The following is a 23337-nucleotide window of genomic DNA, read 5'->3' on the forward strand; positions in this document are numbered from 1 at the left end:
GAACTCACGACCTTGCGCTTGCCAGGCAGGCGCTTTTGCCGCTGAGCTAAATTCCCAGCCCCAAATATTTTTTCTTTAATGATTCAAATAATGTAATATTCCTCAAGGAAAAACTATTACAGCTAAAACATCATGGCTCTTGCTGGTTCTTATAATTAAAGTCTAGCCTTCTGAGGGAGGATGATGAGTTTTAATATTTCTGATGAATGATGCAGTGTGTGAACCAACAAATGTGGAGGGTGATGATGTCAACACCCAACGTCACTGCTGTCTGCTTCCGTAAGGGCACAGGCCACTGGACAGTGCTCTTCACAGGCGCAGGCTCGGACAGCATTTCCGGGTTGAAGGTCCAGCTCAGGACCTACTTGCAGGGGAGATGGCTGAGTACAAATGTGGAGTTATAGCTTCTGGTGGGGGATGGAAGGAAGAGGCACAGGGGTGGGGGAAGATGGGGAATGGGGAGGGGTCTTGCAGAGAGTGACCTACAGCTGCTGGTGCCCCCCAGATGAGTCCCTTTAGCCATGCATGCAGTGGTTTGGCCGCACTTTGAGCATCTTCCAAGGAGTAATGTGTGGAAATTTAATTGTCTTTGTGAGGTATTCAGAGGGCGAGATTTAAACTGAGTATGGTGTTTAAAGGTGGGACCTCTGGAAGGTGATTCAGATTGGATAAGGGCAGCCAGGCGGGGCCCCAAGTCTGTGTGCGGTGGCTTTGTAAGAGGGGCAGAGACCCAAACTCTGTCTCTCTTATGCCCCCATTTCTTACTGTGCGATGCTGTATGCTACCTCAGTACTCTGCCAGCACACAAAGTACATAAATGGAGTAGAACTTTCACACACGTGCGCGCGCGCGCGCGCACACACACACACACACACACACACACACACACATGCAACTAAGGGAGGAACTCAAAGTCCCGAATGATTGGGGCCATCTCTTCCTAAAATCTCTGTGCCTACCCAGAACCTTCCTCCTTTGAGGACAGGGCAGTGTGGAGGACAGGAGCCATTCCCAGTGTAGCCGACCCGTGTCTTTTCCTGGCTGGTGGACTGGGGCGTGCTATTCGGGGAGTGTGCAGTATGCAGAGGAATGCACTGGGTGGCTTTTAGTCTCCCTGTTGCTACTTCTTTTGCTCTGTCTTAGCGCACTGAAGCCCTGGAACCTTTCTGGTGGAGGCACTGTAGTTGTTTTCTTCATTAGCAGCCTTCCTCCCTCCAACCTTCTGTGCTCTTGCGTGTTTTATTCACTGTAGTGGATTGGCAATGGGTGGTCACTTTATAACCCCCAGCTGAACTGAGTAAGCGTGGTACTGGGTGTGGGAGGCCCACCTGAGGGCTGTGGCCAGCAGCATAAGAGGCAGACCTGGAGAAGAAGAAGAAAGGCTGCTGGCAGCTGGTAGAAGCTGTAAGGAGCTATTGGTTCTTTCGGAGAAGCTCATCACGCTGGCTTTCCTGATGAACTCAGCTGTTTTCATCCTCTGAGGAGTTTGGGACCTTGTTGTTGCTGAGAATGGCTTCGGCTCACTTTGGAGGAGCTCTGGTCCTCACTCTGAGATTCAGTTCGTGGCTCCGGGGGGGAAGATGGTGCTCTGCTCAGTCTCCTTGAGAAGCTTGTCACGTTCACTTTCCTGAGGGGAACTTGGCTGTCCTGAGCTTGGGATCTCATTCTTGCTGAAGATGACCGTGGTACTTTTTGGGGGAGCTCTGGTTCTTATTTTGAGCATTGCTTCCTGACTCCAGTACAGATCCCTCAGCCTGCTAGCACAGATCCTTCATCCCGCTGGCACAGACTTTCTAGCTTCCACCACTGACTTTTGGGCCTTCACAGCGCAGATCCATGAAGCAGGCCTGCATGAGACATTGTTGTGTGCTCTAGACCTCTAGTTGGACTTGAGGGAGGCATTGTTATGAGCTCTAGGTCTTCAGCTGAACTCATGCAGGACATTATCATTGGATTCAGGCCCTCAGCTGGATTCTTTTGTCCTTCGTGTGCAGACAGATTTCCTGCACTCTCTTGTATATGATTCTTTGGGTGACTATTATAAATAATGTTATAAAATATGTGTCTTGTATTGTATTGTTCACCTTGAAATAGGCCCCAAACTACAACACTCACTTATTCATTAATTTGTTCGCTCACCTGGCTATCCTGAGCCAGGCAGGTAGTAGGAGCTAGGGACGCAAACACACACTGACTGTCTCAGTCTAGCTCTCTGAGAATTTGCCGGCTGTAAATATGCAAATACAAGGTATGTTGTGCATTTTCTATATGTTAAATACTGCTACAGACATTTCATATGTGATAACTCAGTGAACTGTGGCAGAAACCCTATAAACAAACAATATTATCATCCCCACTTGGTGCAAGGGGAACTGAAGCGCAGAGAGAAGTACCTTGCCTGTGTCACACAGCTTCTAAGTGGCGGAACCAGGAGTCAAACCAGACATTCTGGCTTTTGACTGTGAGCTCTTATTCACTCTGCCCAAATGATTTTTGCCAAATCCTAGGGCAAGGCAGGGCTGCTTTGGGTCATGAGTAACAGAGTGTCTCAAAACACTGGGAGAGGACTCCCCTGAAGTCTTTTGAAACATCTTGCACAATGGCGACTCGTAACTTGATGAGTGATAAGGGGGTGGAGGCAGCCCCAGCCTCCACAGAGGAGGCCAAGGTAGTCACAGCAGGTGATGGGGGGCACAGGACATCGCTGGGCAACTGCAGCACTTGCACCTCTGGTGGAGGAGGCAGTGACCTTCGTGGGGCTTGAGTAGCTGGAAGGAGCTCCAGGCACCGAGGCAGGGCTGTAGTGCCCTTGTCCTGCTGGAGGCACAGAGCCTGGACAGCCTGGGGCCTGTGAGTACTGTGAGGCTGACCTGGGGACCTGAGAGATCCCAGAGGTCACCTGAAGAGAGATGGAGGGAGTGGAGAGGTGGGAAGAACAAGTGTCACAGTTGTTCATTTGGCCCTATGCTTTCTGAGGCCGGTGGGAACAGAGTTGATGCCCAGAATTTCTAGCTTTGCCCAGAGGAAGGTTTCTTCAACAGGTGCTGAGCTAAGCTTTCCTCACAGTGGTAGGGGAAGGAATTTAAGGTGAAGATACAAAGTGGTGGGAAAGCAACTGTGCTTCTCTTCAGCCCAAACTCCTCCATGTATAAGTTGGGAAACTGAGTCCAAGAGATGCTGGGTGACTCATCCAGAACATTTGAAGCCAGCGCAGGAGCTCTCATCTCTTGCCTGTGTTCTTCTGTCTGCAACATCTGATAAATATTGCAAACCACAAGCCCCCAAGGGTGGATTATTCCTTATCTCCTGGGTACTTACCTGAGCACTCACACATGGCTCTTACATAATAGGCCTCAAAGAACATATGTTAAATGAGTGCATGACCTGCGGTTGTTCTAGACGTGCAGTTGGAAGGCACATGCCTCTGCCCAGCTGCCTGTTGCAGCCTGAAGTTCCCTGCCTGCTCCCGGGAGGTGTGTGTAGCAAGCAGGTTGAGAGCAGAGAGTGGTACACAGGATTTCACTGGCTGAACCTGGAGCCACTGAAGGATTCTAGTCCTAGAAAGTTCTGCCTTAGCAATTCCAGGGAAATGCTTCATAAAAGGAAGTGGTTTTGGTCTCTAAATTTAGCTTAATTTGTTACTCATTTATTGTTTAGAGTTGATTATTCAATTTCAGGGCTTCCTTTAAGTCCTTTCTTTTTTTCTTTCTAAAAGTGGTCTGACGTTTAAGTGATTTTCTGTCCAGTTGCTGTGCTGAATTCTGTGGAACCTTAAAAAACCTCTGTCTCACCTGCAGGTGATCCCTGAGTGGGAGACAGATTTATTCATGTTCACAGGAGTGTCTTTTTCTTTCCCTCCCTGTTTGGTGCTTTGTTTGTTGCCATTAAGTACAATTTTATGGTTTGGAGTTGGTATTAGATTTTTATTTAGCCAGTAGCAATCAGTGCTGGAGGGAGGAGGTGCTGGAGGCTTGTTGGGTGCCAGCCCAATCGCATGGTCCAAGATTCATGCAAATCACCTCCCTGGGTGCAGAGGGCTGTGCCCCATCTACCACTGGTATGGCCTTTTCCCCAAGTCACTTCTGTTTGCTTTTCCTGAACCTGGTGGTTAGGCAGTCATGTTAGACCCACCCAGGGAGGACTGGCCCATGCCCAGATCCCAGCCTGGGGACACTGCTTCAACTCAGGGACTGCACCTGGCATTTCCCAGAGCTCCTCAGGATATCCCTAAGGGCAGCCAGGCTAAGAATCTAAGAATCAGGAGCCAGATTAAAAGTAAGACTGAGTGATATGTCTCACAAGATTGGATAAGATACCTCCTAAAGTCTAACCTGGAGTATCAGTAGCTTAGTGCCTAATGCTGGTTTGAGCTCAGAAAATTCAGTGGGGAGAAAAGGATTTAATCCATAGAACAATAAATAGTCTCTTAGCCAGTTGCTTAAAAAAAAAGACAGAATCCAGGAATTTAAGCTATTACTTTGTCTATGTGGGAGATTAAAACAGCTCTATTTTAAGACATGAGCAATGATAGATGATATTACAAGAAATCATTAATTTCTTTAACTACTAAGAGTAGTCTAGAAACCAGAAGGCCTGACCTCAGTTCTTTCTTTTCTTGATTGCAATATGGCTTTCCATGCAATTGTGCCTTTCTTTGGGAGACAGCTTCATCCCTGGCCTCTAGGTTTGTCCTGAGTACCCAAAGATGGGGCAGGCTAGGTTGTACCACCCTTGGGCCAGAAAAAAGGGGTCACTTAGGCCTTTGAGCTTCAGAAGGCCTATCTGTTGCCCCTGCAATGGGCCAGGAACTCATACCAAGAGTACGCTATCCTCTTCTAGGCCAAGGACCAGGTCTCCAGGACACAGAATTTCCCCTCACATGTCCCTGGCCCATCCCTGGGCCTGGGTGGGCCTCTTCTTTACTCTGGTGTTTGTGCTCTGAGTCTAAGGAGTGGCAGAGATGGCCATTTGCATGTGTGTGGACATGTAGGCTGTAGTGTCCCGGGTGAAACAAGAATGTGTGTGTGTGTGAGAAGAGCCTAAGATCTACTCCTCCCTCCTTGCACTGGCAGGACTTAGGGCCCAGAAACCTGCAGGAATGCCAGTGACACAGTAGGACCCTGGCTAAGGCACACATGATGGACAGGCAGGACTAGAGGCATGGAAAAGTCTGAAGCAACAGTAATAATATGAGCCAACAGGTGGTAAATTAGGTGAACCAGCATTTTGCTTGGAGACAAAGACAAGCAGAATAGAAGTGGGCAGGTAGGGCTGCCCCCTTTTCCTTTCTTTTCTTTTCCTTGCTTTTCTTTCCTTTCTTCTTTTCTTTTTCTTTTCTAAATGACTGGGGAGAACTCCAACCACAGAAAACTAATCCCATCCCCCAAGTCTAGAGACAAAGATCAGACCCAAACCCTTCACAAGAGAAAGATATTTTAAGAATAGCAAGAGCCCATGAAAAATCAGCCACAGGATGAAACAAAGAAGAACAATATAAGATTGACTGGAGTCAGTGAGAAAGCTGGTGACAGCACAAAAGTCATTAAAAAACTCTTCACAGGAATAATGGCAGAAAACTTCTGAAACATGGATAAAGAACTTGACATACAAATAAATGAAGCATATAGAACTCCAAATAGCCATGACAAAATAAATCTACACCAAGACATATAATACTGAAGATTCTAGAAATTCTACACAGGAACAAAATACTAAAAACAGCTAGAGGAAAGAAACAGATCACCTACAAAGGGAAGTCCATCAGAATCATAGCAGACTTCTCAACACAAACCCTTAAATCAAGGACAGCTTGGAGTGAGATATTTCAAGCTCTAAATGAAACAATCTTCAACTCAGACCCCACAAAAATATCTTTCAAAATCAATGGAGAAATAAGATACTTCCATGGCAAAGAACAACTGAAGAAATTTATGACCACCAAACCAGCTCTACAGAATGTTCTGAAGGCTATATTAGAAAGAGATAATGAAGACCACAGACACATGAACACCAGTAGAAAGAAGCCACCACGCAGGGCAAGCAATTAAACAGAGGAAAAAGACAGGTAACAAGCAATAGGAAAATAACATGAAAAAGGTAAGCCAATATATATTAGTTATAGCCATCAGTGTAAATGGTCTCAACTCACCAGTCAAAAGACACAGACTTGCAGAATGGATTAGGAAGCAAGATACAATATGCTGCATTCAAGAAACACACATTTAACCCAAAAAGAAATTCATAGACTAAAAGTCAAAGGATGGAAAATAATTCTCTATGCCACAGGAACCCAGAAAAAAGCAGGGGTAGCTATTCTATTTGCAGAAATGCAAACTTTAAGCCAAAACTGATCAAAAGAAACAAAGAAGTTCATTGCATACTTGTTAAAGGAAAATTCCAAGAAGAAGAGAAAACAATCATAAATATATATGCACCAAACACAGGTGTACCCAGTTACATAAAACAAATATTAACAGACATGAAAAACCAAATAAGCATTAACACAATTGTAGTGGGGGACCTTAATACCCTACTCTCACAACTAGGTCAACCAGACAAAAAGTCAACAAAGAAATATTAGAATTAAACCAAGCTTGTAAATAAATAGACTTGGTAGAAGTCTACAGAGTGTTCCACTCCAAAACACCAGAATACACATTCTTGTCAGCTGTACATGGGGCATTATCTAACATAGACCACATATTAGCCCACAAAATGTATTTAAGTAAATGTAGAGGAATTGAATTCATTCCATGCATACTATCTGACCATAGTGCAATGAAACTGGAAATCAATGACAAAGGAGATCACAAAAATTACATAAACACATGGAAATTAAACAACACCCTTCTGAATGGATAATGGAGGAAATTAAAAACAAAATTAAACAGTATATACTATTAAATGATAAGACTGATACAACATATTGAAACTTATGGATGTAATGAAAGCAGTCCGAGAAGGGAAATTTATAGCAATGAACTCTCACATCAGGAAAACAAAATGAGCTAAAATAAAGAACCTACTGTTGAAATTCAAACTTCTCAAAAAAGAAGAACAAATCAAATCCAAAGCTTATACAAGGGAGGAAATTATAAAGATAAGAGCAGAAATTGATGCAATAGAGACTAAGAAAACAATACAAAGAATGAATGAATCAAAAAGTTGGTTCTTCAAAAGAATAAATAAAATTAATAAACCATTAGTCAACCTCATCGAAAAGAGGAAAGTAAAAACACAAATTCAAGCAGTTAGGAATGAAGTGGGGGAAATCACAATGGATCCTACAGAAGTCAAGAAGATCATCAACAACCTACTATGAGAACCTGTATTCTAATAAGGTGGAAACCACAGAAAAAGTAGACACATTGCTAGGCAATCAAACTGATGAAACAAAATCAAGAAGATATGAAAATTCTAAATAACCCTATATCAGCCAATGAAATATAAAATATAATTAAACATTTACCAACAAATAAAAGCCCAGGCCTTGACAGATTCACTGTGGAATTCTACAAGAGATTTAGAGAAGAACTAATTCCACTAATGCTGAAACTCTGTAAGGAAATGGAAAGGGAAGCAGTATTTCCAAAATCATTCCTGGGAGCAAGAATTACCCTGATTCCCAAACCAGAGAAGAATCCAACCAAAGAAGAAAACTACAGGCCAATCTCCCTAATGAACATAGATGTACAAATTTGCAATAAAACATTGGCAAACAGAATGCAGCAAATCATCAAGAAGATCATACACTATGACCAAGTAGGATTCATCCCAGGGATGTAGGAATGGTTCAATATATGCAAATCAATAAATAGAATATACCATATTAACAGAATCAGAGACAAAAATCACATGATCATCTCAATAGATGCAGAAAAAGCTTTTCACAAAGCCTAATACCCATTCATGAAAAAACACCCTACAGAAAATTGGGATAGATGGTCTTTACCTCAATCTTATAAAAGCCATCTATGACAAAATAACAGCTAATATCAAATGAAATGGTCAAAAAACTAAAACCTTTCACTCTAAAATCAGGAACAAGACAAAGATGTCCATTATCACCACTCTTATTCAATATAGTTCTGGAAGAATTAGCCAGAGCAATTAGACAAGAGAAATAAAAGGAATAAAGATAAAACAGGAAGAAATTAAATTATCATTATTTGTGGGTGACATGGTACTCTCCATAGAAGATCCCGAAATCTCCACCAAAAGACTTTTAGAGTGAATATCCAAATTCAGTAGTGTAGAGGGATGCAAGGGCAACACTCAAAAATCAGTAGCATTCCTGTACACAAACAACAAACTCACAGAGAAATTAGGGAAACCACACCTTTTACACAGCATCCAAAGAAATGAAATACTTAGGAATCACTCTAACAAAGGATGTAAAAAAAAATCTGTACAGTGAAAATCACAATACCCTAATAAAAGAGCTTGAAGAGGAGGTCAGAAAATGGAAAGATATCATTTGCTCATGGATAGGAAGAGTCAAAATAGTGAAAATGGCCATATCCCAAAACTGCTATACAAATTTAATGCAATCCTGATCAAAATATCATTAGTGCACCTCACAGACCTAGAGAAAACATCTCTAAATTTCATTTGGAACCAGAAGAATTCTGGTTTCTAGAATAGCAAAAATAATTCTGGACAGCAAAGGCAAGCCAGGGGGCATCACAATTCTCCACCTGAAGTTACACTACAAACTACTGTGATAAAATCAGTATGGTATTGGCAAAAAAGGCCTCTGGATCAATGGAACAGAATGGAAGATGCAGACACAACCCCAAACACCCTCAGCCACCTTACCTTTGACAAAGGAACCAAACATGTTCACTGGAAGAAAGATAGCCTCTTTAATAAATGGTACTGTAAAAACTGGCTTTCCACATGCTGAAGACTAAAACTAGACCCATGTCTATCACCATGCACTAAACTAAAGTCAAAATGGATCAAAGATCTAGATATTAAAACAGAAACACTAAATTTACTGGAAGAGAAAATAGGTAGAAATCTTGAAGACATAGGTATAGGCAGAGAGTTCATGAACAAAACCCATATTGCATGAGAAATACTACAGAGAATCAACAAATGGGATCTCATCTTATTAAAAAGCTTTTGTACAACAAAAGAAATCACCAACAGAGTGAAAAGACAACCCACAGAGTGGGAAAAAAATTACAGCCAGTTGTCCCTCAGACAAAAGACTTATATCTAGAACATATAAAGAACTGAAAAAAAAAAAACCCTAAATTTAAAGAACCAATCAAAACATGGGCATCTGAGATGAATATACACTTCTTAGATGAAGAAATACAAATGGCAAGTAAATAGATGAAAAAAATGTTCAACATAATTGGTTATTTGAGAGATGCAAATTAAAACAACACTGAGATTCTATCTCACCCCAGAAAGCATGGCTATCATCAAAAAATCAAGCGATAACAAATGCTGGTTGGGCTGTGGGGAAAAAGAAACCCTTCTCCACTGTTGGTGGGACTGTAGACTGGTGCAACCACTGTGGAAACCAGTGTGGAGATTACTTTAAAAACTAAGATGAGAGGACCCATTGGACACAGCTATTCCTTTTCTGGGTATCTTCCCAGGAGAATTAAAAAGTCATACCATAGCGATATATGTGCACCCATGTTTATAGCAGCACAAATTGTAATAGCTAACACTTGGAAACAACCCAAATATCCATCAACTGAAGAATGGATAAAAAAGATATAGTTTTCTTTTTAATACAATGGAATACTAATCAGCCATAAAGAAAGATAAATTTGAGACTTTTATAGGTAAATGGATGCAACTCGAGACCATACTCATAAGTGAAATAAATCAGACAGACCCACATGTGTAAATATCATATTGTCTCACTAGTGTGAGAAACCGAATGAATAAATAAGATCCAAAATGTACAATAGATATCGTGGATTGGGAAGAAACTTCAAAAGAAAAGACAAACTGTAATGGGAGAAAGGAGAAAGAAAGGAAGGGAACAGGAAAAAAATATATGTATATACAAGATAGTTAAGATGGTTATACAGCTAATTTCTTTTAGTTCATTAAAAAGAAAGGTTTGTGCTAATACTGTTTGGACAAGATTTTATGTTTATATCTTGTATTCTCACTAACTACTACGATAATATGCAGCATATTCATTATAGTTACTCTCCTACTAGCCTGTTCTGAAACTGTTTTATTGTTACTTTTTTTTTTTCTTTAAAATAAAAAAAGTGTGTGTCTGCATGTCCCTTACAGGCCACCATTCAGGCACAGCACTGGGACTATAAATTTAAACTTGGCCCTTCTGAGTCGGGTTAAAACATATTTGTGAAAACAGGAGAATAGAATATTCTTTGCTTGCTGGTTTGCTAGCTTGATTTGTGCCTACTAAAAGGTTATATGTACAATAAATAACCTCCTGTCCTGCCCTTGTTGCAAAAGTCATGGGTCGCCTGGGGAGGATCAGAGTGTCATGCTCAGGGACACATACCCCACATGTATAGAATCTAGAGCTCTGCCTACCTTCAAGGCCAAGAAGCTTTCTGCATTGCTGCTCTATCTCATGAAGAAGATGTCTGCATGTAACAGTCAATGGTGGCAAACCTACGACATGCGTGCTGCAGCTGGCTCTTTGTTATTATTGAAAGCTCTAAAAAGCTTTGCTAGCACTAGCATAGATCATTACTATTTGCTGAGTAGCACTCTTTATCCTTATCCACTTTTCCACTGCTTGACTTGGACAGGCATGTGTCCTTCCAGTCACGCGGCACCTTGCTGAAAACAATCTCTTTATGAATAACACCCCCACGACAGTCTTGAACAGTCAAGGGAACGTGAAAAAGCAAATAATTTCTTCTTTACTGGAAAAACACTTAAAAGCACGTTTCATTGTGCAATTAGTCACTCTTCCTCTGAGTCCCCATAGGTGCTTATTTCACAGTATTTGCCGAAATTTGTTTATGCTCCTGTCTCCCCTACTAGGTTCAGGGCTTCTCAAGAGTAGATGTAGCAGTTTCCTCTTTGTTAGATTTCCAGCCTCCAGCCCAATGCTTTGCATATTACTAATGAGTATTCTGCTGCTGTATAATAGAAAATACATGTGTGGTATATCTGGTCTTTGTTCCTGGCTACTGGCACAGACTTCCTAAAGCCCTTAAAATTTCCTGAGGCATTGGAGTGTCTCTTGTCTGCTAAAAAATCCAAGTAGGAGGAGGGGGCTTGGCCACCAGAAAAATTAATCATGTTAATTTTAAAAATGTTTAGCCCTTCATCCCAACGGAGGGTAAAGAAACGAGATGGAGTTGAATCATCAGACATTGATGATTCAGTCTATCATGTCTAGGTAATGAGGTTTGATCACAATAGGCAAACCGTGAGGTTGGGGAGCATCAGGGTTGGTGGGCAGATCCTGCTTCCCTTGCCCTGTGAGTCTCTTCCATCTGACTGCCCCTGCATCGTATCCTTTATAATAAATCAGTGGTTGTAAGCTAAGTGGTTTCTTGAGTACTGAATCATTCTAACAAACTCTCAAATCTGAAGGGGCAGGCATAGGAATCCCCAAATTTATAGTCAAGTCAGACAGAAGTGCAGGTAGGCTGTGGTCAGGCACTTGTGATTGGGTCTAAAGTGGGGGTGGTCTTGCGGGACTGAGCCTGTAATTTTGGGGGTCTGTACTAACTGCAGGTACTTAGTGTCAGAGTTGAATTGCTGGATACCTGGTTGGCGTCAGAGCATTGGAGAAATTTTTCATATTGGAACACTTTACTCCAGTTTTGTTACACATTAAGAATTCTGTCTATGGTAATTTATCACTGTTTCTTTTGAAAGATAGGGCCATGTCCCCTCCCTTCTATATGGGCAGGTGTGTATAAGCACTTTAACCAATATGCTATGGTGGAGGTGATACCATTTACTTCCAAAGCTGTCGTAAAAACTCATGCAGCTGCTATCTGGTTCTTTCTTAGAATTCTCTGGGGAACCCTTAAGAACCAAGCTGCCATACCGTGAGACCCTCCACTTACCAGGCAGGGCCATATGGAGAGTCTTTGGCCAACTGTCCCAGATGGCCAGCTCCATCTTTGGCCAACAATCCCTGCTGTGCCATATCCAAATGTACAGCCCACAGAATCCCAGAGCACAATCTCATAGCTATTATTTTACACTGCTTTATCTGGGGTAGTTGCTCCCCCCGACTGTAGTACCTGAAACATAGTGTCCTCAGCACTAGGTAATGACCAGCTATTTAAAACTTCTTTTCTTTATTTTGAATGATCCTATACAGTCCAGAGCCTATTATACCAGAAATGCATATACAAACTAAATCTGCAGAATTCTTTGAACTTTGAAAGAATGTATACTTTTTAACATAAAAATTACAGCTTTTGAGGATGCAGGGAAATATATTTTATGCATCGAAATTGTTTTACTGCATAAACATATCTTTGATTATTCTCTAGATAAATTCCTAGAGGTGGATCTTTTGGGCCATGGCTGATCCGAAGGGCCAGTGATTCACTTGGCTAATTGGTCCTCTCTCACCTCGAGTGCCCCCCTCAGGCTGGGGACCAGTTCCTGGGTAGGGTGTGGGATGGCCTTTGTCCTTCTTTCTCCCACTCTGTTGCTTCCAGGACCTGGGGTGGGGTATGTCAAAGAGTGCAAGGGGTAGGAAAGGGACAAAAGTCTGCGTGGTGTGGTCCTTCTTGAGACCCATGTCATCTGAGTATTCTGCACGGATGTGCTCAGCCTCTCAGGGAGCACTTAGATAAGATCTTTGCCTCAGGGTAGTTCCCTTGAAGGAAAGAGTGCTTCTGTGCCCCCTCCCCCCCCTTCTTGCTGCTGAGTCCATTTCCCTGCAGGCAGTTGTTCCTGTCCTCCAGACAGGTTGTTCACCAGGCAGCACAAGCCTGACTTCTTCCAAGGCACCCACTTGCCCACAGGCAGCGCCCTCACCCTTAGCCCAGTGAAGGAGGCAGGTTGGGGGCAACAGCAGGTCCCCCTCTCTCTGCAGTTCTCTCTCTTTCTATCAGTTCCTTTTTCCTGTTCGTCCAGTACAGAGTGCAAACCAGCAATTTCACTCTTTAAGCACATGATCAGGGAACAAGATGCCTGACTCTCCTTGCAGACATTTTCAAGCCCTGTGGTTGATTTGGACAGGAGCCCAGGACCATTCCCTGCTAGGTCAGGAACCCCCATCCCATGCCCCCTCAGCTTCCATGATGTTGGCGTGTAGGACTGGAGTAGAGGTGGTGGTGGGGACAGTAGTGGAAGTGGCAGAGTTCTGTGGACACAACTTCACAGGGGTGGAAAGGTAGGCAGGGCTTGTGCTCTTTGTCTTTAGTCTCAGTAATTTGACAGTAGGAAAATTTCCTTCATTCTTTTATGGTGATTGGTTAAATAATTACAGACTGTTCTCCATGAAGGATTTAAATGTAACCTTTCAAAATGCAAGGACTACTTAGAGGGAAATATTTATTTATATACACTACTGACATATATTTAATGATATATTGCTCAGCAGAGAATTTAGGCACCAAAACCACTTCACTTTACATTTGTGAAATACAGGTTGTATTTAAAGAATCACAGAAAAAAGAAATCATTAGAACATTCATCAAAAGCATCAGGGTGGACTCATAGGTGATTTCTTCCCTCCGCTTTATGGATTTTGAAATTTTTATGACAAGCACATTACTGTGATAAATACAAATTGTTTCTATAATCTAAAAATTGAGTGTGGGTATATTACTCACATCCCCCTTACCCAAATATTCTTTGTCCTCGTTAACGTTTGAGTTTGCAGTACTGATGCAGTTTCTCTCTTTTAAAGCAAATGAAGAAGCAGACATAACAGACATAAGGTGCCAATGCGGACTTCTCCACAGTTATCAGGAGTGCACATGTGCAGGCTTTGCATCATTTGAGGCCAGAGGAGCTCAGGAAAGGCAACCATATTGGCAAAGTTCTGGGGAAGAGCCCTGGAAAGTGATCTGCATCCTCCCGGCTCACTCCAAACACTACTGATGTCTGGACAGCATGAGGGACCCAGTGTGCAGCCAAGGTGAGGAACCTCTGTCCAGAAGGGTGCGTCACCAGCAAACCCAGCTTCCAGCACCTTCTCCGTATTAATGGATCTTCTCCTACATTAACTGTCCAAAAGTATTTGATTATGACTGTCTCTAAAATTTAGGAAGTAGGAGCAGGAAGATATGGCTTTGAGGCAATGTACTGGATTGAATAATATCCCCCCAAAAGTCATGTCCACTCAGGACCTTAGAATGTTGAAATGAGGGTCTTTGCACATAGTCCAGCGATGGTGAAATTATGCTGTAGTGTAGGATGGGCCCTAAAGCCCTTACACTGGTGTCCTTACAATGAGAGGGAGAATTGGAAAGACCCAACATACACAGTGAGGGAGGCAGAAATGTGGAGTGAGGCAGCTGCAAGCTGAAGGAAACTGAAGTATTTCTCTGAAAAATATCAAGGATTATCACACTATAGATAGGAGCCTTTCTGCCTGCTGGCCTGACTGCAGCATGGAGGAGATTCAAATACAAAAGGCCCCATTACCCCTCCCTGCCTTTCCCTGCTTTCCTTGGCTTTCTTTTCCCGGGAAAGGGATGTAAATCCACCCTCTTGGCCCAAGCTGGTCCCAGAAGATGCCAGAAGAGTCTGGAAATAGACCGGAGGATCTTCCCACAGTTATCCTGCCTGTAAAGCTGTGATAAATACAAATTACATTTAAGACAGAGATTACTGGTTTAAGAGAAGGTTATGTTCTGGAGAGAGCTGCTTCTCTCTCAAATGACAGACAGAGCATGTGTGTTACGGTTTGTGTCTAGGTGTCCCCCAAAGCCTCTTGCAGGCTCAGGGCTTCTTCAGAGGTGGCTGAATCTAGAGTGTGTGATGCCGGGATTAAGGCTGTGTGATCAGTCCACTGATTGGTTTGGCACCGCCCTAATCCTAGTAGCCTAGAGTATAAAAGGGGCAGAAAGACGCTGGTAAGGGCCCTCGTTACTTTTGCCGTTTTTGCTGCCTTGAATAGTTGTCCCTCTGCCATGTGCCACCTTGCTGTGGAGCCAGCCGGTTATGGACTGAAACCTCCACAACTGTGAGATAATTAAATCTTTCCTCCTTTAACTTTGGGTGTCGGGTGTTTTGTCTCAGCAACAATAAAAGTAACTAAGACAACATATAATTAAAACTACCTGTTTTTCTGTGTTTATCTGCCGTCTGTCAACAAGAATCTATTTCAGCTAAGAAGTTGTGAGGGCTGAGAAAAGAAATTATACCTTTTCTCCTTCAAAGCCGAGGAAGGCCAGTGATCAGCTGTCATTGGCAGGCCCTGGGACACTGGTATGGAGTGGATTTTCCTGCTGAGCCTCCAGAAGTATCAGCCCTGCTCCCAACACGATGTAGCCGCCTGCACTGTGAGAGAGGTCGTGGTCTTAAGCCACCCATTTTGTAGCAATTTAGTGCAGAAGCCCTGGGAATCAGATACAGCCCATTTTAGGTTTCCCCAGAAGCATGGAACAGTACCCCATTACATTTCTGGAAGAGATAAATTTTCTCCTTAGAACAGCTCTTGCCTTGATCTCAAAGGACACCCCCCCTGATGTCTAGCTCTCTTTATGTGCATGGGAGAAATGAGTTTTTGATAATACATGTCAATTTTCTTTCAATTAAGTGAACACGTGACCTGTTGGGGCATGAGAGGATAGCCCACTCTACAGTTTGTTCTGTAGCTTTCACTAGCTCAGTCAGAAGACTTTGCTTATTAGCTTCACTCACCTGGTAACTAAAGAGAATTTCTAACCTTTAAAGAGCAATTACTGCTAAGTAAAAAAGCACATCTCTGAAAGAGCCAGGAAAAGCCATATGTACTGTAAATATGGCATTATATGAGTAGGAGTTTGCTATTTCTGATCAATCTTTTAAAAACTCTCAGGAGGGCTTTGCTTAAAAGAGGATGAGAGAAGTGGTGTGGTTTCCAGTGAACAGTTCTACTCAACTGAATCAGTAATCACTGCATACCGTGGAAGTACTCTAGGGCTGGGATGCAAATAGACCACTGTCCCCAGGCACACCTGAGGGGTAGACAAGTCCCAACAGATGAGACAGAGCACAGAGGAATGCAGTGCAGAGCACGTGTAAGCTCAGGAGGGCACAAGGAATGGCCCTCCAAGTAAATATGGCAACTTAGACATGGCTGCTCCTCCCTGCTCCCTCCTGAGCCCACACCAAAATGAATACAGGAATAAAAATAAATACACAAACCCCAAAGGATAGACAGGATTGGGGGAGAGAGCACAACAAGTGAGAACCATCACTGATTTTGGGAGACTGGAAAACAGAAAGTAGAGGAGCGGAGAAATCTGACCACCTGCCTGCAAATGCTGGCAGAGGTCGTTTGGGTCAAAGAACTGGCTTCACAGAGCCCAGGCGAGGGCGAGAACAAGAGACACCTGATCCATCCATCAGAGGTAATGGTGGGCACAAGCTAAAAAACAGGGGGTTTGGTTGAAATTCTATTTAAGGAGAAATTTGATCCTAGGTTACTCGCCCATCTGAAGCAGCTAAGGGGCCACCCAAGGAGGAGATGGAGTCTTGGAAAGCAAGACCCAGAGGGGCTGCAGGGGGGGGAAAGTTTGTGTTCGGAGTGGATGTTGACATTCACACTAGTATGCCCCCAGCCCTCTTTATTCACACTCATAGGAGGCAGACATCAGACTACAGCCCTCAGGCAGGAGGCTGATGGGTTCTGTCCAGAGAGAGTGACCAGCCCCAGAGGGAAGGCACCAGACATTTGGGAATTCTTGAAAAAAGAAGAAAAAAGAAAGTGAAGTCCTCCCTGAATCACCCAACATGCCCTATTATCCACACACACAAACACACACACATACACACACACACACACACACACACACACACACACACACACACACACGGCCCCTCCTTCCATGCACATAGAGGCTTGATCAACACTGAGATATAATAAATGGCCCAAATGTCCTCAAGCAGTTGAGAAAATTTTTTTTTTTTTTTTGCTTTTTTTGAGACGGGGTTTCACTTTGCAGTTCAGGCTGGCCTTGAACTCACTTTGTAGCCCAGGTGAGCCTCGAACTCACAGTGATCCTCCTGCCTCAGCCTCCCAAGTGCTGGGATTACATGTGTGCACCACCATGCCCGGCACTGAGAAAACTTTTATCATGGAAAATAGATATCAAAATAAACAGCAAAGGCAGAGAAAACAACAAAACAAAAATCCTATTGTTAATAGCCTCGGAGAAGGGAAACATCCCTAAACTAAAGTTTGCCCTAAGAAGGAATTTCTGAGATTCTATTTTACCTGAGAAAGAATGGCCATGATCAATGAATCATATACAACAATGACAAATGTTGGTGAGGCTGTAGGGTAGGGAAAGGGTTTGTTGGTGGGAATGTAAACTAGCACGGCCACTACTGAAATCAGTACAGTATAGGGAGTTCTCAAAAAACTAAAACTACAAATTCTGTTTGACCCAGCTATTCCCCTTCTAGGCATCTTTCCAAAAGAATTAAAGACATCATATTATAGTGATACATGCTTACCCATGTTTATAGCACCATGGTTCATAATAGCTAAATCTTGGAAATCAACAGATGAATGGATTTAAAAATGTGGTATTTATACACAGTGGACTACTGCCCTGCCGCAAAGATAACCTCAAATCATTTGTATAAAAATGGGTGCACCTTGAAACATATGCTACGTGAAATAAATCAGACACATAAGCTTAAATATCTCATGGTTTCTCTTATGTGAGAAATCCAAATTATAAGAAAAGGCAAAATAAGTGATCAATAATAGGAAGCAGGGAGATGTTTCTCAAATGGGGAGGGGATCCAGAGTGGGAGGGTGGGGGAGAAAGGGGAGGTGAAGGGGACGAAGAAAAGGTTAAGAGTGTTATGCACACCTACCGACTCCATACAACGAATGCAAACATTGCCTACTGCAACTATGGACTAGTAAAAAATGAATGATAATCTACTGGGAATGTAAAAAAGTCCTACATTCAATGAGGCTTAGTTTTTTTTCGCTTAAACTTAGGATCTTGCTGTGTGGCCCAGCCTTAGCTTCTGGAGTGGCTGAGATTACAGGCATGCATTGCCACACCTAGCAACATTTTTCTGAAATATAATTATTTCCCCAAAACATTAAAAAAGAAGGAATGTTAGGAGGATGGTATGAAACACATGTATCAAAAATATGATAACAGGAAGAGAAACAAAATTTGAACTGATCAATCGATGATTTAGCTATATGGAAAATAGCACCCAGAGTTGTATAATTCTGTTGGAGAATTTGTGAAGAAGTTGTGATAATAGTATAAAAGTTAAGCTTGAAGAAAAAGGAACATTAATATCTATGGGAAAACAAAAATTTGTACAATAAAGGAAATGGAAGTGTATCACATTATTTGTCTTGGCAGTAAACAATTGTGTAACCAAAATCATACAGACCCTGAATATTTACTGATCATGGCAGCATCACTAGGTTAGGAGGTAGCTAGAAGAAGAGGAAGTGGTGGTCAAGCATCAAACAAAATTACTAAATCCTTATAAGAAGTCGGAAATTAGTGTATAAAATTGATAAATCAGGGAGTTGTGGTGTTAACATCACACAGAAGCACTGAATATGCCCCCTGATCATGAAAAAGTGGAAATAGCAGAGAGCACTTTTCCCTAGGAGCTGAGTTCAAGGTAGGAGCTGAGTTCAAGGTAGGAACTGGGGGAGGGCTGGGGAGTAATATTTTTATTGTAAGCTTTCACAGTCATTGGGCTTCTGAAATTATGCACATGTCTGTCTTTGATACAATAATTTTCTAAGTTCAGTATAAAGAGGTAGTACTGGGGAGGACACGCTAATTTTCCGAACACAGTCTTTGCTTGGATTGCCATCGTGTACCACAGACTGGGTGGCTTGAGCAACAGAAATTTATTTTCTCACAGCTCCGGAGGTGGAAAGTCTGAGATCAGGGTGCTGAGTGGTCTGGTTCAGGTGAGGGCTCTTTTAATGGCTTTTTGGGTTGAGCATAGACAGGAAGATGGGCTACAGCCTGAGGTGTTTAAAGGGCCATCTCTTTCCAGCATGGTATCCTACAGGAGGGACTTCCCTGAAACACAAGCCTAGCTATTGTCTGTCTCTCTACCTGTTGGTCTTGAGGAGCTGGGGAGCATTGTGGAGGTTCTGGGGCTCCTGTGGGGTAACATGTGAACGTGGAAGTAGCCAGCTTTGCCCAGACCTAAACCTTGCTTACTGGCCACTAGACCTGAACCACAAACCTCCAAGTTAGCTTCACTCAACAACAGATATTTTTGCCTCTACCTGCTACTTCTTTTATTTCTTTATTCGTTTATTTTCAAAACTGTTCCCAACATAAGCATGGAAGAGGGCTGGTATATTTAAACTCTCAGAGTCCTCAACAATGTGCTTGGGGGTGCTGGGGATTTAGCTCAGCAGCACAGTGCCTGCCTGGCAAGTGCAAGGTCATGAGTTCAATTCCCGGTACTGGAAAAAAAAAACAAAAAACCCAATGTGTTTGGGAAACAAAAAGTAGTTCAGAGCTGTTGGAGCAAAAGCTGTATGGCAAGTGGAGGGGGAAAGGAGGCAGCTAGAAGTGGCAGGAGGTGGCAGGAGGTGTTGCTGTCCCAAGGGAGAGCAGGAATGACAGTGCTCCTTGCAGCCCTGCTAAGCACAGGGCTTGGTTCTACTCTGAGGTTACAAGGATGGGCTGGGGTGGGGTTGGGGCTGGTAAAGGCTGGGAGGTAAGTTAGAAAGCGACACAGAAATGTAGGCGAGGAAACCAGGACCTTGGCAGAGGACATGGAGAAGAAGGGATGGATTTCACTTATAGCTGGAAAGTGGAGTTCATATGGTTGGTGATGAGGTGAGTGAACCTGGAATTGAGGGTGACTCCCGCATTTCAGGTACAGCAAATACATGGGAAGCACCTTTCTTTTCTTGCAGCTACTCTGGATGATTCATCCTAGGTACCTGGGAGAGTAGGGGGCCCAAAACACTAACTTAAAAAGAGAGTTTCTAGGACCCTGCTGACTTCCAGTGACATGCACGTTATCAACAATCCAAGTCCTTCAACCATCCCTCATCTTCAATTCTAATTGAAATGTCTAATCCGCACTTCTCCAGCGGTGAGGTTGGAGAGTCAGTGTTAGATTTTTTTGTTTTGAAAAATGTTTTGAGCCTGTAGAAGAACTGCAAAAGTTATACAGTGATTCACCCGTATGATCCTCACTTAGATCTGCCAATTACTCTTAGCACATCTCCTAATTTTTCTTTATCTAAATGTATATCTCTACATAATTGTTATGATTATTACTTCTGAACCACAGGAAAGGAAATTGCATACACCTCTTTATCTCTTAATGTTTTAGAGTATGTCTCCTAATAACAAGGACTTTCTCTCCATAACCACAATGCATTTCCCCTGCAAAATCCAATATCAGCTTTAGAATTATGCCCTACATTTAGTGGTTATGTTTCACTTACCTCATTTAATTGGGACATTTTTCTGAATTATTTTGTCTTTGTCATTTGTGACATTGACAATCCTGACAAACATAGGCTAGATGATATGTAATGCTATCAAGCTGGATTTGTTTGTTGCTTTCAGATGAAAATCCAAGCATATTCAGGCCACACGTTTTTGGCAGAAGTACACCATAAGCAGTGTATCCTTGATGCATGGAATCTGAAAAACAATAGGGTAGGTGCATCTGTGTTAGTGCTGTTAACTTTGATCACCTGGTTGTGGTGGTATTAGTGAACTTTTCCACTGTAAAGATACTGGCTTTCCCTTTGTGGAAATGTTCTCTGAGACCTTTAACTAATCATTTTAGCATCGTTTAATGCATCTTACCTAACTCAATTAGTTCTGTCATGTTGCAGTGTTCATTTTCCAACTCCATCTAGTCTATGTTCATTGGTTGGTTTTCTATTCTAAAGAAGGGAGCCATCCCTACTTGTTCTTCACTATTTATTTAGTACAATTATACACTAATGAAAAAATTCATAGATTATAAGTTATCACCAACTTTCTTCATTTTCACACTAAAATTGCCATAGATTTGACCAGTGGGAGCTCCTCCAAGATGTTTCCAATATTTTTGCAATATGAGCCCAACATTTTATGAACATTTTCTTACTTTTTCCCAGTTTCAGTGAACACTTTTATTTTATTTTATTTTATTTTATTTTTGGTTTTTCTCTGGTACCGGGAACCAGACTCACAACCTTGCGCTTGCCAGGCAGGCGCTTTTGCCGCTGAGCTAAATCCCCAACCCTTTATTTTTTATTTAATAGCTCATCCAGTTTATCTCTCTCTCTGACTAGAGTTTCTTCTTGTTTCCATGCTGAGTAACGAATAGTGACAAAGCCATTTAGAGTAAGCTACTTCAAACCCAGCTCACTTTCTTTTAACAGGCAATTATAGTAGCATTCTAGAATACACAATGGCTTAGTCACTAAGAAACTTAAATGGGAACTTGAAGAATGTAGTCAAGTCCAGGGTGCGGTAAACATCAGCTGAGAGGCAGTACAACTGTTTAAGGGTCCCTGGTGCTGCACGCCTTGGCTACTAGCTGAATCTTGATTTGCAGGAAGGTTTTAGCTGATGCCAAGTGGTGATGCAGAAAATATTATTTTGTCTTGGGGGCTGTGCACAGGAATCAGAAGGCAGGAAAGCACTAAACACTAATGACAGCAAACTGTCACCTCCCCCAGTGCCTCTATGGCTGATTTTATCCTCTGTGTTCCATTTGGCACAAGTAGCAGTGTCTCCACCCCCTATGATGGTGATGCAGCCCCTGGAAGTGGCTTTCACCCCTCATCGATGTTGCCCAGAAAGAGAGCACCCCCTTAGCTCTGCCCTCGTCGATGAGGGCTTCGGTTCCCTGGACAAAACTTCCCACTCAAATACCCTCATAGGTCCACTCCACACAATCTGCTTAGCACTACCAACCACCTCAGCATACTTCTTGCTGCTATCAGGGCCACAGTCCAAGCCCATCCATCCAGCGAGTATGCCAGAGGCCACAGGAGCTTGACCAGCCTTGGCATTCTCATCAAATTTGTCAGCAGTGACAAAGTCAGTAGGCAAAGTAATCTTCACACCATTCTTCTCAGCTTTGGACAGCAGGTCTTTAACAATCTTGGGTCCCTCTTCATCAAACAGAAAAGTGCCAATATCTATGTTGCTGAGCATCTCAAGGAAAATAAGAGCCATTCCACCACCAATTACCTCATTGACCTTGTTCAGCATATTATTGATCAGCTGGATCTTATCCACAACTTTAGCTCTGCCCAAGATGGCCAGGAAGCATTGCTCTGGGTTCTCTAAGGCCATAGCAAAACAGTTCAGCTCCTTCTTCAACAAAAATCCAGCATCCTTCTATGGCACACTGACTCCCACCATAGATCTGTGGGCCCTGTGTGCAGTGCCAAAAGCATCATTGACATATACACCCCCAAGCTTGGAAATTGAAGCTTGGAAAGCTTCTACTTTGGATGGCTCAGCTTTAACCTTGTTCTCCGAAGCATCTTTTCCTTCCCTTCCTCCTACACGTGAAAGTGGAGGTTCTCCAGCAGGAATGACAGACCCAACTAAAGGGTCAGTACAGACTTTCTCTCTTTCTGGGCATACATAGTCCTTCAAGAACAGAAACTGGCCCAGAAGGGATTTGAGTTCTAGAGCAACTGGCTGTAAGGGGTACTTGTCAGGCACTGGGACACCATCAGGCCAGCCCAGGTGGCTCATAAGGACAACTGACTTGGGTCCATTGTTCAAGCAGAACTTGATGCTTAGGACAGCAGCCTTGATTCTTTGGTTATCTGGTTGTTTTTCACAGGAGCATTAAAATCCACTCTCATCATGACTCACTTCTCCTTCACTTTCAGCTTGTCCAGGGTCAGCTTGTTCAACAGTGACATTTTGGTAATAGAGCAGAAGTGAGAGGAGGGCAACTCAGAGGCAGGCAATGAGTCTGTGGAGCTCTGGGGATGCGTGCAGAATGCTCACATTTTCTTACTTTTAAGAGCAAGATGTTAGTATACTTTCCTTGCCAAGCCCTGGAACCAACATTTTCCCAAGAATCCCAGGTGCCTTTTGATGGGAAATGGTATTCAGAAACCAAGAGCTGTATCATTGCTACTAGAGTGTCATTGCATTTCAACGGACAGAGACAGGAGTGACAACTGTTGCCAATCTAATGCCATAGGGTTCTTTGCTTTTCTCCAGTCCATACATGTGTCTTCTTTCTTTTTTT

At 42.8% G+C, this 23337-nt stretch overlaps 1 pseudogene; it reads right to left on the bottom strand.

Annotated features, from left to right (window-relative positions):
- LOC102024200 overlaps positions 1–23002 on the bottom strand; it is a 57824-nt pseudogene extending 34822 nt beyond the window's left edge.
- Between the last annotated feature and the right edge of the window lie 335 nt (positions 23003–23337).

The sequence above is a fragment of the Chinchilla lanigera genome, unplaced genomic scaffold (genome assembly GCF_000276665.1).
Source record: "Chinchilla lanigera isolate Chin_1 unplaced genomic scaffold, ChiLan1.0 scaffold00010, whole genome shotgun sequence".
Classification (NCBI taxonomy): domain Eukaryota; kingdom Metazoa; phylum Chordata; class Mammalia; order Rodentia; family Chinchillidae; genus Chinchilla; species Chinchilla lanigera.